This window comes from Miniopterus schreibersii, assembly GCF_964146895.1.
Source record: "Miniopterus schreibersii genome assembly, chromosome: 2".
NCBI classification, from domain to species: Eukaryota; Metazoa; Chordata; class Mammalia; order Chiroptera; family Miniopteridae; genus Miniopterus; species Miniopterus schreibersii.
In genome coordinates, this window is record NC_138102.1 from 20,048,405 (window position 1) to 20,062,350 (window position 13,946).

The 13,946-nt window shown below is 46.2% G+C and overlaps 1 long non-coding RNA gene across 4 annotated transcripts; it reads right to left on the reverse strand.

Moving 5' to 3' along the window:
• Positions 1–2,026: 2,026 nt before the first annotated feature.
• On the reverse strand, positions 2,027–13,907 carry LOC308553040. Of its 4 annotated transcripts, none has more exons than XR_013998178.1 (8): positions 13,725–13,907; positions 9,765–9,898; positions 9,176–9,410; positions 8,631–8,790; positions 8,274–8,430; positions 5,007–5,150; positions 3,049–3,150; positions 2,027–2,336 (listed from the first exon to the last, which is right to left on the reverse strand). It is a non-coding gene; the product is annotated as an uncharacterized lncRNA (long non-coding RNA). The 4 variants fall into 4 exon arrangements; XR_013998179.1 differs by having other exon boundaries at positions 8,631–8,834; XR_013998176.1 differs by lacking the exon at positions 9,765–9,898 and having other exon boundaries at positions 8,631–8,834.
• Positions 13,908–13,946: the final 39 nt, after the last annotated feature.

Here is a 13,946-nt window from a genome sequence, read left to right on the forward strand (position 1 = left end):
AGATTTTTGTACACCAATGTTCACTGCAGCATTATTTACGATAACTCAAAGGTGTAAACCACCCAATGCCCATCAACAGATGAATGGATAGACAAAATGTGATATATACATACAATGGAATATTATTCAGCTTTAAAGAAGAATGAAGTTCTGATACATGCTAAAATATGAATGAAACTTGAAAACATGCTAAGCAAAATAAATTCATAGAGACAGAAAGGAGATTAGAAATTAGCAGGGGCTGAGGGCAGAGGGAAAGGAGAGTTATTGTTTAATGGGTACAGAATTTCTATTTGGGATGATAAAAAACATTTTAGAAATGTGGTAATGATTGCACAGCATTATGAATATAATTGATGCCACTGAGTTGTACATCTAAAAGTGGTTAAAATGACAGATTTTGTTATATATGTTTTACCGCAGTAAAAAGTCTTATAAAACAGAATAAAAAATATGAGACAATACAAGAAATTATAGGTGAAGCAAGACTGGCCATGTACTGACCGTTCTGGAAGGTGGGTGATAATACTTGGGAGGGGAAATGCTTTCCTCTCACTTTTGTGTATGTTTGAAATGGTCCCTAATAAAAAGTGAAAATGAAAACACTAACTCAAAAAGATTATGCACCTTCTTGTTCATTGCAGCACTATTTACAATAGCCAAGATACAGAAACAACCCGTGTCCACTAATGAATGGGTGAATAAAGAAATTATGGTGGCCCTGGCCAGGTAGCTAAGTTGGTTAGAGCATCATCCCAATACACCAAGGTTTCCGGTTCGATCCCCGGTCAGGGCGCATACAAGAATCAACCAACGATGCACAAATAACTAGAACAACAAATTGATGTTCATCTCTCTCTCCCTTCCTCTCTCTCTAAAATCAATAAAATAAAATAAAAAGAGATTATGGTGTATATATACAACGGAATATTATTCAGCCATAAAAAGTGAATGAAATCTTGCCCTTTGTACAGCATGCATAAACCTCAAAGGCATTATGCTAAGTGAAATAAGTCAGACAGAGAAAGACAAATATCTATAATCTCTCTTATATATGAATTAAAAAAAAATTTTTTTTTTAAACCAACATCACAGACAGAGAATAGATTGGTGATTGCCAGAGGTGCGGGTGAGGGTGAAAGAAATGGGTAAAAAGGGTCAAAATGTAAAAAAAAAAAAAAAAAGTTTTAATTAAGCTAGGGAATAGAGAATACCAAATACAGAATTGGCAACATTTATGAAGAAGTATTAAAAATAAGTGGAAGGAAACATTTAAAAAGAGAAACAAAAGCCTCAGTTGTTGGGCTGTTACAACTGAGCTAAAAGGAAAACATCTTTATTGACAGCCCCACAGCCCTCCGTAGGGATGCCAAGGTGCAGGTGGTGCAGGAGAGAGGCCTGGCCCCTCCGGGCTGGGCAGACAGCAGGACCCCTGGGGAACCGGAAAGGGGGGGGGGCCTGCCACACAGGTGGAAGGGCCAGCCTCAGGCCAGCTTTACCTGCTGACAAAGCCCCTCTCCCTCTGCCCCTGCAGCACCAGTCTAGTTTACACCTTTTCACTTCTAAAGCTGTCCTCTGTTTATTGTAACCTATTCACTTTCTATATAAACTTACAGGGCTGGCTTACACACTTTGGGAAGTTCGGGGTAACATTCAGTTCAGTGTATTTTCAATGCCTTCTATATGCCTGGCATCTTGCTATATGCTTGGGAGAATAAAAGATAGTTAAGATGTGTTTTCTGCCCCTCCAGGAACTTACAACCCAGAAAATCAAAATGCTTTTTAATATTCATATCTCAGTAAAAAAAAAAAAAAGTTTCTGTATGGCTCCTCTATATATATGTGTGCATATATGTATGTAAAAAACTAAATTTTTGTATGTACACTTAAATGTGGCTAACACTTATTGACTGCTTATGATATGCCATTCACTGTTCTCAGTGGTCTCTATGTATCGATGCTTCATTACAAGACAGGCACAAACATTGAGATCCTGGAATAATGAGATACATAGAAACATATTTTTAAATGATTTATTTATTAATAATTCAAAAGTTATTTTTGTATCTGTTAACAAGATATTACAACTAACACGGTCTGGAAGCGAGAGTTTTAAATGTCATACTAATCATAGTGGAGGCCTCAAACTATTTGTAGCTACTCTTTCAAGGCCCACTGTACACCTTTAGAGAAGTTCACCATTAAGGCTAGAGGGTGTACCACCATATTCCAAGTGCTCTTCTTCATCGCTGTTGCCTCTTGTGGACAGCTTCAAGCCAGCTGTGGTTAGGTTATGGTGGCTTTTACCTTGTCATGTGGCTGATGAAGGGCTTGTGCTAGGTATGGGAGAAATGCAAGATCAGATATATAGAGGGAGCAGAGAGGAAGAAGGTTTAGCTCCACTGAGCGGGGTGGGGTAAGGGAAGGCTTTCTTTGTGAAATGATGCGTTCTAGGAGAGGGAACAGCCTGGAACAGCATGAGCCAAGATTCAGAGGCTTTAAGCAGTAAGGTGGCTTCAGAGCACTATTTGTTCAGTGTTGCTGAATGTAAAGATGGTAAAGATGGTCTTAAGAGCTTTTTTTTTTTAAATGCAGGGTGGCCTTTGAGATGTTCTGGGCTTGCCAGGAAAAGCCTAAGGCAACAAACAAACAAACCTCAGATATGAGAGTCCTGTCCACAAGAACAACTGTTCTTCCATGTGGAAGAGCATCTCAGGGAGTTGCAGGGAGCTCAAGCCCCTGGTGCTCATGGGCCCAATCCCACCCTGCTACCAGCTAGGATTCTCTGTATGGGTACGTCGTTTAGGGAAATGATGGAAATTCAAGTGGCTGAGTGGCGACCAGCCAACCATTTCCAAAGAGTCTCCTAATAATATGGTGCTGAACCCAGAATACAAATTTGCTCGAGGCGCTGACCAGCTGCGTGGGCCTGGCTGAGGGTCCCAGCCCTCTGAAACCAGTGAATGATGAGGAGCCAAGAGAAAGGGAGAGAAGAGAAAGGAGGATTTCCATTTAAACTGCTTTTCGGACTGCAATGGATGGCCTTACCATCTTGAAGGAGAAAGAAAAGGAGGTCAAGGAGCTGAGTCAGGAAACATGCACCCAAAAGTTGCTCAAGGCTCTTGGTGCCACATCGGAAACCACCAGCACCTGCATGGGACAGAGGGGATGGGATACAGAGTAAACAAGAGGATTCTTCCAGTTCTATAACCTCCTAAAGAGCTGGCAGAGGTGTGAAAACCAAATGCAGGTCCCCTTCCTGAGCAAGGACCCATCTGCCTGCCCCAGTGAGCAGCATGGCAGACTGAGGAGCTGCATTCTGCAAAGTAGCAGGACCCTGACTCTGCCCTGAACAGCTTCGAGGTTGTTGGTTCCCAGTGTCTGTTGTTTTGGGGCTGCTCTGCCTGCAATAAAATTGCTAGTACACTTCTACTGCGTTCTTATACTAAACAAAAGCGAAACTTCATTCACTCTTTTTATGTGGAACTAAAAAAAATGGGGTTTATTGACAGAGAGAGAAAGAACAGAAATGATTAGGAATTCTTCCCCAAGGGCCCTTGGGTTCACAAACACAGATTTTATTGTCTTTGCTCCTTGGCAGCTAATGCTGAAACAGAATCTTCCAAACTGGCTGCCCTTGACCGAGTTTTCTAGACCAGAGACTGGGAAGCTACAGCCCACGGGCCAATTCTGCCTCAACATCCATTTTTGTATGGCCTGAGAACTAAGAATAGCTTTTACATTGTTAAAGTGTTAAGAAACAATTAAAAGACCTACAGTGAACAATAATGTATTGTGCCCTTAAAATTTGTTAAGAGGATAGATTTCGGCCCTGGCCGGTGTGGCTCAGTTGATTGAGCGTCTTTCCATGCACCAAGAGCTTGCCAGTTCCACTCCCAGTCAGGGCACATGCCCGGGTTGTGGGCTTGATCCCCTGTAGGGGGCGTGCAAGAGGCAGCTGGTTGATGTTTCTCTTTCATCAATGTTTCTCTCTTCCTCTCCCTTCCTCTCCCTCTAAAAATCATTAAAAACACATAAAGAGGATAGATTTCATGATGTGTTCTTACCACAGTAATAAATTTAAAAAACAATCAAAAGAAAGGTGGTTAGTATCTTGTGACACATGAAAATCATACGAAATTCAAATTTAAATGTTCCTACATAGAGTTTGATTGGAACACAGCCACACTCAGACTTAGGGATGCTTTCACACCATAGAGGGAGAGGCAAAGGTAGGGCTTGCTCCCAAATATCCTTATAAGGCTTGGAGGTTCCCAAGACTGATCTGAACCCATGAGACTAACCTGCTAATTCAACCAGGGTTGTTTACAGAATGTTAAACCTTTTACAACTACATTGGTGTTTATATGCCAAATTCATGGTAGACCAAGGGGGGACCTGTTTGGGATTAACCAGCCTGCCAGGGAAAGGTAGGTCAATTGGGGGCCCCTTAAAGAGTCTCTGGGTTCTGTGCAATGAGTCAAGTTTGCACAGTTTCCTTAGGGCCATTGCAACCAAGACCCTCCCCCTCCCCTGCTCTCCACCCCAGAGGCCCAGGTCTGAATAGTCTATCTGGAGTCTTTGAGGCAGACAGCAACACCCAGTCTCTTTCTTTTGCTATTGGGAGCAGACTAGAATGAGTCCAACATTAGGAATGCAGAAAGTCAGATGGACAGCTGGACAGCTGGACAGCTGCTGTTTTTTGGCTCGTTTCCAACCCACCCTTTCTTGTCTGCACCCTTCCCCCATTTTCCCCAGTGTCTCAAGTACATTTTTAAAAAATAAATAAAAGAGGGCAAGAAACAGAAACTTCCCTCCTGACAGCGCCACAGACTATCCCCGCTACTTCCCAAATTTCAGGCCAGCAGACAACCTCTGCCCCACTGGGGAGGTTAACCATACCTCCTCTCATATCTCCTCTCCCTGCCCTCAGCTCCCCCTCAGGTGAAGAGGAGGCCTGAGGGTGGAAAGGAAGTGGTAGATCAAGGCGAGAGCAGCCCACCCACCTTCTGGAGCCCCGTGTGAGGGCTGTGAGAAAGCTGACAAGTTGAAGGGTTGAAGGGAAGCCACCTTCAGTAACAACAACTGCTCAGACATTGATGGGGAGTCTTCTCTTGATGCCTCTGGCTAAGTTGCCCAACCTGCGGGGGCTGTGGAGATACCATGGAGGCACTGATCAGGGACCTTGTAGGGTAAGAAACAGAAACTTCCTTGTAGGGCAACGGGGAGCGAGAGCTGTGGAAAACACAGGCAGAGGGAAGACCTGTGAGGAAGTGGCCCACTCAGCCCCATGCCCTGCTGGACCACGACAGCACCCATAGCCACCCAGGTCTTGCTTGAGCAATTAAGCATCATTTAGGGTTCATTTCTTACTTAAGCTTCTTTGCTTGGTTTGGCTTACCTTACTTTCCACTCACACGCCTGGACTCACATCTACCCCCAGATTAGAAAGTAATTCCAATGTCATGATGCCATTTAAGACCAAAGGCAGCCCCAGGAGCCAGGAAGGCATTCCAGATGGTGTGGTGGCAGTAAAGAATTCCTGGGCTTACAGGGAGGAGGGAAAGTACACAGACACCATCTGTGATCACTGGAGAAATATAATAGGACCCGTGGAATGGGGAACCTCATACTCCACAGGGTAGGGGGTTGTCTTTTTTTAGCCGCTTCTACTGTCTGGGGTTCCTCTCCATAGGCTGCAGGAGGGAAGTTCTTCCAGTGTAATTCTGCCATGAGCTCTTCCACCTCCCAGTACGAAGTGCTGCCTCTCTACAAATGCCTCCAGCCTGGAAACCAAAGAGTCACTGGCGCCTGTCTTTCATTCCAGTAGCTGTTCCCATTTCTCCTGGCCCCCACCCAAGCCCTCCACCCCTTAATGAACCATTGAGTAGCAGAAGAGGAAATGCCAGCAGGACTGAGGGCCTGGTCGCCTCACTGGCTCCAAAGCAGAGCTTGGCTGGGGGAAGGAGGGCTATCTTGATGTCATTGCTATTCAAGAGGCCTGGGATCTTCCTGCCCAGCTCTTGGTAATGGACTCAGCTGCTGGTGCTGGGAAGAGATGAGGCTTCTGAGCTCTCAAACTGGAATCCTGAATTGCTAATGCCCTCTGGAGACAAGATGGCTGGTGGGCACCAGGAGGCCCTGAGAAGAGTAGGACAAAGACAGAGACTTGACTTGGGGTCGTGAACACACAATACAGTGTACAGATGATGTGTTGTAGGACTGTGCACCTGAAACCTGTAAAATTTTGTTAACCAATGTCACCCCAATAAATTCAATAAAAAGGGGGAAAAAGTATGACAAGGATATTCATCTGATCTGTCTGCAAAATAACCAAATACCCACTGGGTATAGAACACCTTCCTGAGCCTGGTGAGATATGCATAAAAGTAGAAGACACAATAATGCCTTCAGCAAGGCCCTCCCCATCTCTCTAAAATCAACAAGCATGTCTTCAGTGAGGATAAAAAGGAAAGAAGCACTAAGATACAATGGCAAGCCACATAAAATTGAGCTAAAAAATCTCACTCCTCAAATTTGCAGCAATATTACATGATGCTCTGGTTTCATTTTACTTGGGCTGTATGCATTCCAATTTTTAAAAATTCACTTTGACAATACATAAGATGAAGTACATTATATGCTTCAGGGATCCAAATGTAAGTTACTAGTCAGGTCTTGAGTTAATTTAAAGAAAGAACATTGCAGGAATTTCCAATACAGCTATATTCCCAGTGCATAGAATATCTCCAGGCAAGAAACTCTCAGTAAAACTTTTAGTGCCAGCTGTAAAAGGAACTTATTAAAAAGATGAAAAATTTGCAGAGCAAAACCTACAAGCTCAGCGACAGGATCACTAGAGGGCGCTCCAGCCCAGTAGCTAACAGGCTGGAGAACAGCCTCCGTCAGTCACTCTAAGCTCAGTCACTCTAAGCGTTCCCCTAGCACGTCCCATGCTCCAGGATGGCTTCAGAAGAGTAAATCCTAGCCATCCTCCTTCACATCACGCCCATGTCTTTCTTTCCTTTTTATTTGTCTGTATGTTTACTCATGTGTACAAGCCAACCCTCTGGCCTACAGGTTAGGATTGCAGGCTATCTATGTGTAGCCTAAGGACCCCTCCCTGCATGCTGGAACATTCAATAAATGTCACATTTTGTATCTCAAATAAAGGAAATAGGCTGTCACAGGCAGAAGCCCAGGCCTGGGAAACAGGAGGTGGGTTTCTAGACAGTTCTTTATAGTCATTGTAAGTCCATCATGGTCCCTAACATTGTGCTATAAGTAAATAAGAAAATAGCATTGCTCCATTTTACAGATAACGAAGTTGAACTTCAAAGTGCTTGGCAAGGGTCACATAGATCATAAGTGGATTTTGAACCCAGGGCATTTTGTCTACAAAACCAATGGAATTAACGCTATACCATCAGCTTTGAGTTCAAATATGTAACTATTGAGAGCATCCATATTTTCTATGAGATCCAGTGAGGCTAGGAGACTGAATGCTGGAGTTCAGTTGGAGTCAGGGGAAGGGAAAGAGAAGGCAGTTACATTGGAGCCCTTCCTGGGGGTTTGGGGAGGGCAATGTCACCACCGAGAAGAGCAGGGTAGACCCACCCTAGCAAGGGTCTTCAAGGTTCCTATCTGCTATGGACTGAATGTTTCTTTTCACCCCAAAATTCACATGTGATGTTAACCCCCAGTAGGGTAGTATTTAGAAGTGGGACCTTTGGGAGGTAATTAGGTTTAGATGAGGTCATGAGGGTGGGGCTCCCATGGTAGAATTGGCATCCTTATAAGAAAAGGAGACCAGAGCCCTCTCTTTCCACCATGTGAGGACACAGCAAGAAGGTGGCCCTCTGCAACCTAGGAAGCAAATCTGCCAGTACCTTGATCTTGGACTTCCCCACCTCCAGAACTGAGAAATCAATGTTGTTGTACGAGCCGCCCAGTCTGAGGGATTTTGTTATAGCAGCCCAAGCAGACTGACACCATCCTTACCTCCACTGTATCTTTTTCTCTTCTTTGGATGACTTTCCCTTCTTCTCACATTTAAACCTGCTTTCAGGTAAAGATCCCACCTAGTTCACAAGCTCCTCAGCTACCTTGAAGCACTCTGAAGTTTGGGAATCACTGGGGTGATGAACTGCATGGGCTTTGGACTAAGCAGGTTATAAAAATATTTCAGTTGGGGCTCTGATTATTGGGCAGGCTAATCCCCCACCCCCACACTTCATTTTCCTCACGTGTGAAATGCAGATAGTAATACTTGCCTTATAAGGTTGGGGTGCGACTTAAGCAATACTTGTCTGTCAGAGTCAAACCTCTTGCACGTGGTGCAGGCATAGAGTAGGGACTCAGGAAGTGTTCATTTCCTTTCTTCCCTACTTAGAGAGCCATGAATGCCACGCAGTTTGCAGTCAGCAGGACCTTTTAGTTCAAAGAAAAGTTAAAAATAGGAGAATGTCAGGCATCAACCTGTGAGGGGAAGAGGTATTTGGGGTTTGAGGGTGGGGAAGAACATTTGGGGACTGAGGACCTTGATGACTCGTGTTATGCATAAGGGGACTGTGGACACGAGTCACAACCCTCACCCCAAAGCAAGAAGAGCGAGTGGCTCAACACACTACCTGTGCATGTGCGGATCTGCTCAGCACTAGGGTTTGCTCAGGACGGCTTCATACACCCCTCCTGATTTTTCTTCTACTCCACTGTGATGCAATCTTCTGTTGCCCCTTCAGGTCCACTCACCACCCCCTTCCACCTGGCCCTGTGCCCCAGGAAGCTGGCCTATAGGGTAGCATCAACTGGCTGCCTTGTCCTTCGTTCTCCAGCTGGATTAGGGCACCAGGGAGATGGGCAGGAGGGCAGAGGGCAGGAGGCCAGCGAGGCATGAGTTTCTACTTCCTGCTCCCTCCCTGTGCCAGCCATATGGTGGCAGCTCCATATGGTACCTCTCCACGTTTGCGCTCTCTCCCTCCCTCCCCCCCTCTCCTCCCTCCCTCCTCCCATCCCCCATTTCAAGTAATCACACTTTCCCCTTATTTCTTCAGGCCCCGTCTACCCCAAGTACGAAGGTTTCCCTCGTGGTTTCCCTACCTCTGGCCCACACCTTTATAAATCGTCCCTTTATTAAACCTCCTCAAATTTCCCAATTTGAGTGACAGTGACTGACCATCCATGAAGGCTGGTTAGGTCCAAGAAGCTGGCATCCTGCTGGTCCCTGGTGACTACAGTGCTACCGTTCTTCAGTTGCCACCAAAGGATCTCTTTGCTGTTTCACTCTCCTGGCCAACACACAATACCTTCTAAGACATCTCAGGTGGACACACCCAGGGCCATTGCAGAAGGGCAACCCCAGGTAAATCGCCTCATGGGCACTCCCTCCACTCTCCAGCACCACTGTGTTCCTGCAATGGGTAGAAGATGATTCACAAGGAATGAAGCCTAAGAACCTGCTCTTGAGGTTTAGGTAAAGATTGCAGACCCTCCTCTGAGCCACTAACATTTTTTATAAACTCTTGAGCCCAAGAGCCATGTTAACACATTGAGTCCACCATTGGGAATCCTTCACGTTAGCTTATATGTCCTGTCACCATGGCCGCATGATCTTTAGAGGCTCCTGTGCTCTTTTGTACAATAAGGACTTCTTATACTTTCTGTCCCAGATCAACATTCAATCTTTTAAAAAAGACATGTTAAAGCAGGCAGATTCTCCACTGACTAGGGAATAACAGACTATGGTTAAAAGAAATAGCTCTTACCGTGAGAAAAAGCCTTGCCATTGAGTTTATGGGAGGCAAAGCAGAACTGAGAGTCATGGCGTCCCCGCTGATGAGCACCAAGAGGCTGAAGGTTGGGAGGCTTGAAGGTACAGAGTGGTAGCATCAGCCAACACCTTGGGTTTGCAAGCAGAGCCACCCAAAAAGACAAAATAGAGAGAGAACACAAGGAGGCAAATGTGTTAACCAGGATCGGGATGTACAAGGAACACAAAGCCGCTCACCAAGCCCAACAGGCCCTTCCAGGCCTGCACAGGGCAACTTCATTCTAATCATATCGATTAACCTTGAAAAGCATTTCCTACCAGAAAGACCAGGCCTGCGTGCCTGTTGGTGAAGGAGAGCACAGCTGCATGCAGTGATACCAGGAAACCATCTGCAATGGAAACCAGAGCTCCAGAAGGAAGGCTGAAGAATCTACACCTGGGGCAGAAAGTATAGAAGAGCCTGGCATCCCTTATAGTACAAGAAAGTACAGGAGCCTCTCCAAAGGCCACTGGGGCCATGGGGACTGACTGATAGCTCATGTGAAGGGCTCTCAATGTTGAAGAGGGAACATTGTCGGCATCAAATAACAACAGGGAAGGATTAAAACAATCACTCACACACACACACACACACACACACACACACCAGGTCACTTCTCCCCCCCCCCCCCCCCCCAATCCTCCCTAGCCTCAGGGGCTTCAGAAGTCAGTCTCTACTGTGGTGTAACTCTGAATCTAGAAGCATTTCTCCCTCTCGTCACACCTGCTACTTCCTTCCTAGGCAGCCACCCCTGGGGGACCCTCTTGTGGCACTCCTTCCCCACATGGGTCCAGCTCAGCTGTGTTGAGATGAACCCTAGGGAGAGCCAGTGCCTGCTTAAGGGCTGTCCTTAGTTTCCATTGACATTTCTTAACCTCACAAAGCATATCATACCAGAAGGACTAGGCCTGTGTGCCTGGTTGGCTACCCAGATAAATTCCACTTAAAATGATAAAAATCAGCCCCTTGACCCTCCCTGCCTACAGATCCAGTAGAGCAAGATGGGATGGAAACTGTTCACTCTGCATCTCCCTCCTTATCTTTCTTCTAGAAAATATTCCTCCACTCATGCTGCTTTTGTTCTTTTGACCTACAGCAAGAAATGCTAAAACAATCATAAGCTAATAGATTTTTTTCATTGCTTTTTCAGAGAGTGGTAGGGAGAAAGCGAGTGAGCAAAAACATCGATGTAAGAGAGACACATCAATTGGTTGCCTCCCACACGAGCCCTGACAGGGACCACAGATCGATCCTACAACTGAGATACAAGCCCTTGGCCAAAATCGAACCTGGGACACTGAGCCAAACCAGCTAGGGCTTAAGCTAATAGACTTAAAAGAGCCTTGAAGGAAAGACAGAAATAAACAATTTTGGCTTTGGGCAGCTGAGCACCCAAAAGTATTATCAATGGCCTCCAAGGTAAGTGGCAAGTGAGACTGAGTCAACACATGTCATTCTTGCCACCAGTTATCTTTCTAAAGGCAACTCTCATCATGTCCCCACCTTATAGTAGCTGATACGAGATTACAAGACTTGATATGAATGAGTCCCTGCTCTATAAAGAGGTAGAAACCACCATAGGCGAAATGGTTAGGCAGGAAACAATTCAGCCGTGAGTTTGTCAAAGGCATAAAATGTCACTGCTTTTCCTTGGCCAGTGTGTCTCAGTTGGTTGAACGTCTTCTTGTGCATCAAAAGGTCACCAGTGTGATTCCAAGTCAGGGCTCGTGACCAGGTTGTAGGCTCAACCACCAGCTGGGGTGGTCAGGGTGGTGGGGGGTAAGTGTGTGCGGCAGCTGATGCATGTTTCTCTCTCATATCAATGTTTCTCTCTCCCTCTCCCTTCCTCTCTCTCTAAAATCAATAAAAACATTAAATTTTTTTAAAACATCCAATAAAATTTCAATGATGAAAGAAAAATAAAATAATGACTCTGAGGATTCTGAGATCTTCAAATCCACCCCTCTCATCTGACAGATGATGAAACTGAGACCCAGAAAGGGGAAGGGACTTGTCCAAGACCGAGCAGCTATTTAGTGGCAGCACTAGGGCTAGAATCCACACCCCTCAGCCCAGGCTACTGCCCCTTCTAGAGTGTTGAGCTTTCTAGACAGGCCCCTTCCCAACAATCTCAGCTAACCAAATATGCATGTCCAATAAGGCACCAGAACAAAACCCCTCTCCAAATAGTTCCTCTCAGGGGAGGAGAATGGGACACTTTGCTTTGTAGTGTGGTGAGAAAAGGACTGGCCTGGAAAAGAGGAGAGACTGGGTTCTAGTCCTGCCTCAGGCTTTTCACAGCTCTGTATTCTTAGACAAACCCCTGCTCCTCTCTGGGCCTCAGTTTTTTGTTTTTGCTTATTTTTTAATAAGATGGAATTGAATACTGTCCAAGATGACCCATAAAGTACCTGGCCAGAGCTAAAATTTGATGATTACATAGTTTTCTGGGAGGAAAGCTCTGAGAAGAATTTTGGGATAGTGTTCATTCTAGAGCAGCCCTATCAAATAGAAATATATTACAAGCCATATGTACATATACATACACACATATATATATAATTTCTTATAGTCCCATTAAAAAAAGAAACAGATGAAATTAATTTTTTAAAAATATGTCTATTGATTTCAGAGAGAGAAAGGGAGAGGGAGAGGGAGAGGGAGAGGGAGAGGGAGAGGGAGAGGGAGAGGGAGAGGGAGAGGGAGAGGGAGAGGGAGAGGGAGAGGGAGAGGGAGAGGGAGAGGGAGAGGGAGAGGGAGAAATATCAGTGATGAGAGAGTCATTGATCAGCATGCAACCAGGGCATGTACACTGACCGGGAATCAAACTGAGATCTCCTGGATCATAGGTTGATGCTCAAGGGCAGGGCCACACCAGCCTGGTTGAAATTAATTTTAATAATAGATTTCACTTAATCCAATATACTCAAAATACTATTTCAACATGTACTCAGTATAAAACAAATTATTGAGATATTTTAATTATTTTTCCATACTAAACCTTTGAAGTTTAGTGTGTATTTTACAGTTGTGAATGTGGACTAGCCATATGTCAAGTGCTTCCCAGCACATGTGGCCAGTGGCTACCTTACCAGACAGTGTAGGCCTAGAGTTTAGCTTAGGAGTTACCTACCTGGGCCTCACCCTCCTGTGGTCCATTCTAACTCCAAAGCCACCAGTTATTTTTCTAAAAAAACAACCCTAAATCAGGTCACTCCCCGGCTTAAAAGAGATCTCCTGCCCTCCTAGGACAAATTCTGAACACCCTGGCATAATTTAAAAGACCCTTCACAATCTGGCCCCAATTTTCTTTTTAAACTGTTCTCTCCTCTCCTCTTTCTTTCCAAGTTGGGGCCACAATGACAGAAACCGTTCTGTCACCCAGCAGGCTTTTCTGTCCTTGCACTTTTCTCTCTCCACTTAGCCATGTCCTTGAAGATTAATTCCTTCATCCATTCAAGGAGTGCCTACAAAATGTCAGGCAGCCTGCGGGGCTTTGGACCCAACTCAAAGGACTACAAGGAACCTTCTTTGATCAACCTTTGCCCCTCCCCCTCCCCCAACTAGCGCGGTTGTCAATCCCCTCCCGCCGCGCCTCGCTCTCGGGCTCTCGGCGGAGCCTTCGCCCAGCTGGGTGGTTTGCTCGCCTGTCCCCCCACGCCCTCCCCGAAGCCGTGGGGCGAGCAGTCTTGGCCAGGCCTTGAACGCCTGCCCCAGCGTGCATACTCCATAAACCAAGGAGGGGTGATAGCCAGTCAATCCCCATTTTCTCATCTGAGGACCTACTACGAACCAGGGAGGGCTGCGGGGAACGTTGGGCCTGGCGTCCTCGGGCGAGTCTTCCCGGAGTGGCGCGGGTGCCCGAGGGTCCCCGCAGAGCAGGGAGGCACTCCTCGGACCCCGGGAGGCACTAACCTGGGCAAGCCTCGGGACACACACCCCCCCACGCCAGGCCCCGCCAGGGTGGCCAGGAGGGGCGCGGGAACGAAAAGGGCAGGAAACGGGTTGGCGCAGGCACGTGTGCGCAAGAGACTGTCGGCAGGAGGCCGCTCAGGTAGGGACGCGGAGGAGCCCACGTGCAAACGGCGGGTCCGAGACCCGCGGGGCGGTGGCCAGCCCGGACTACAAATCCCAGGG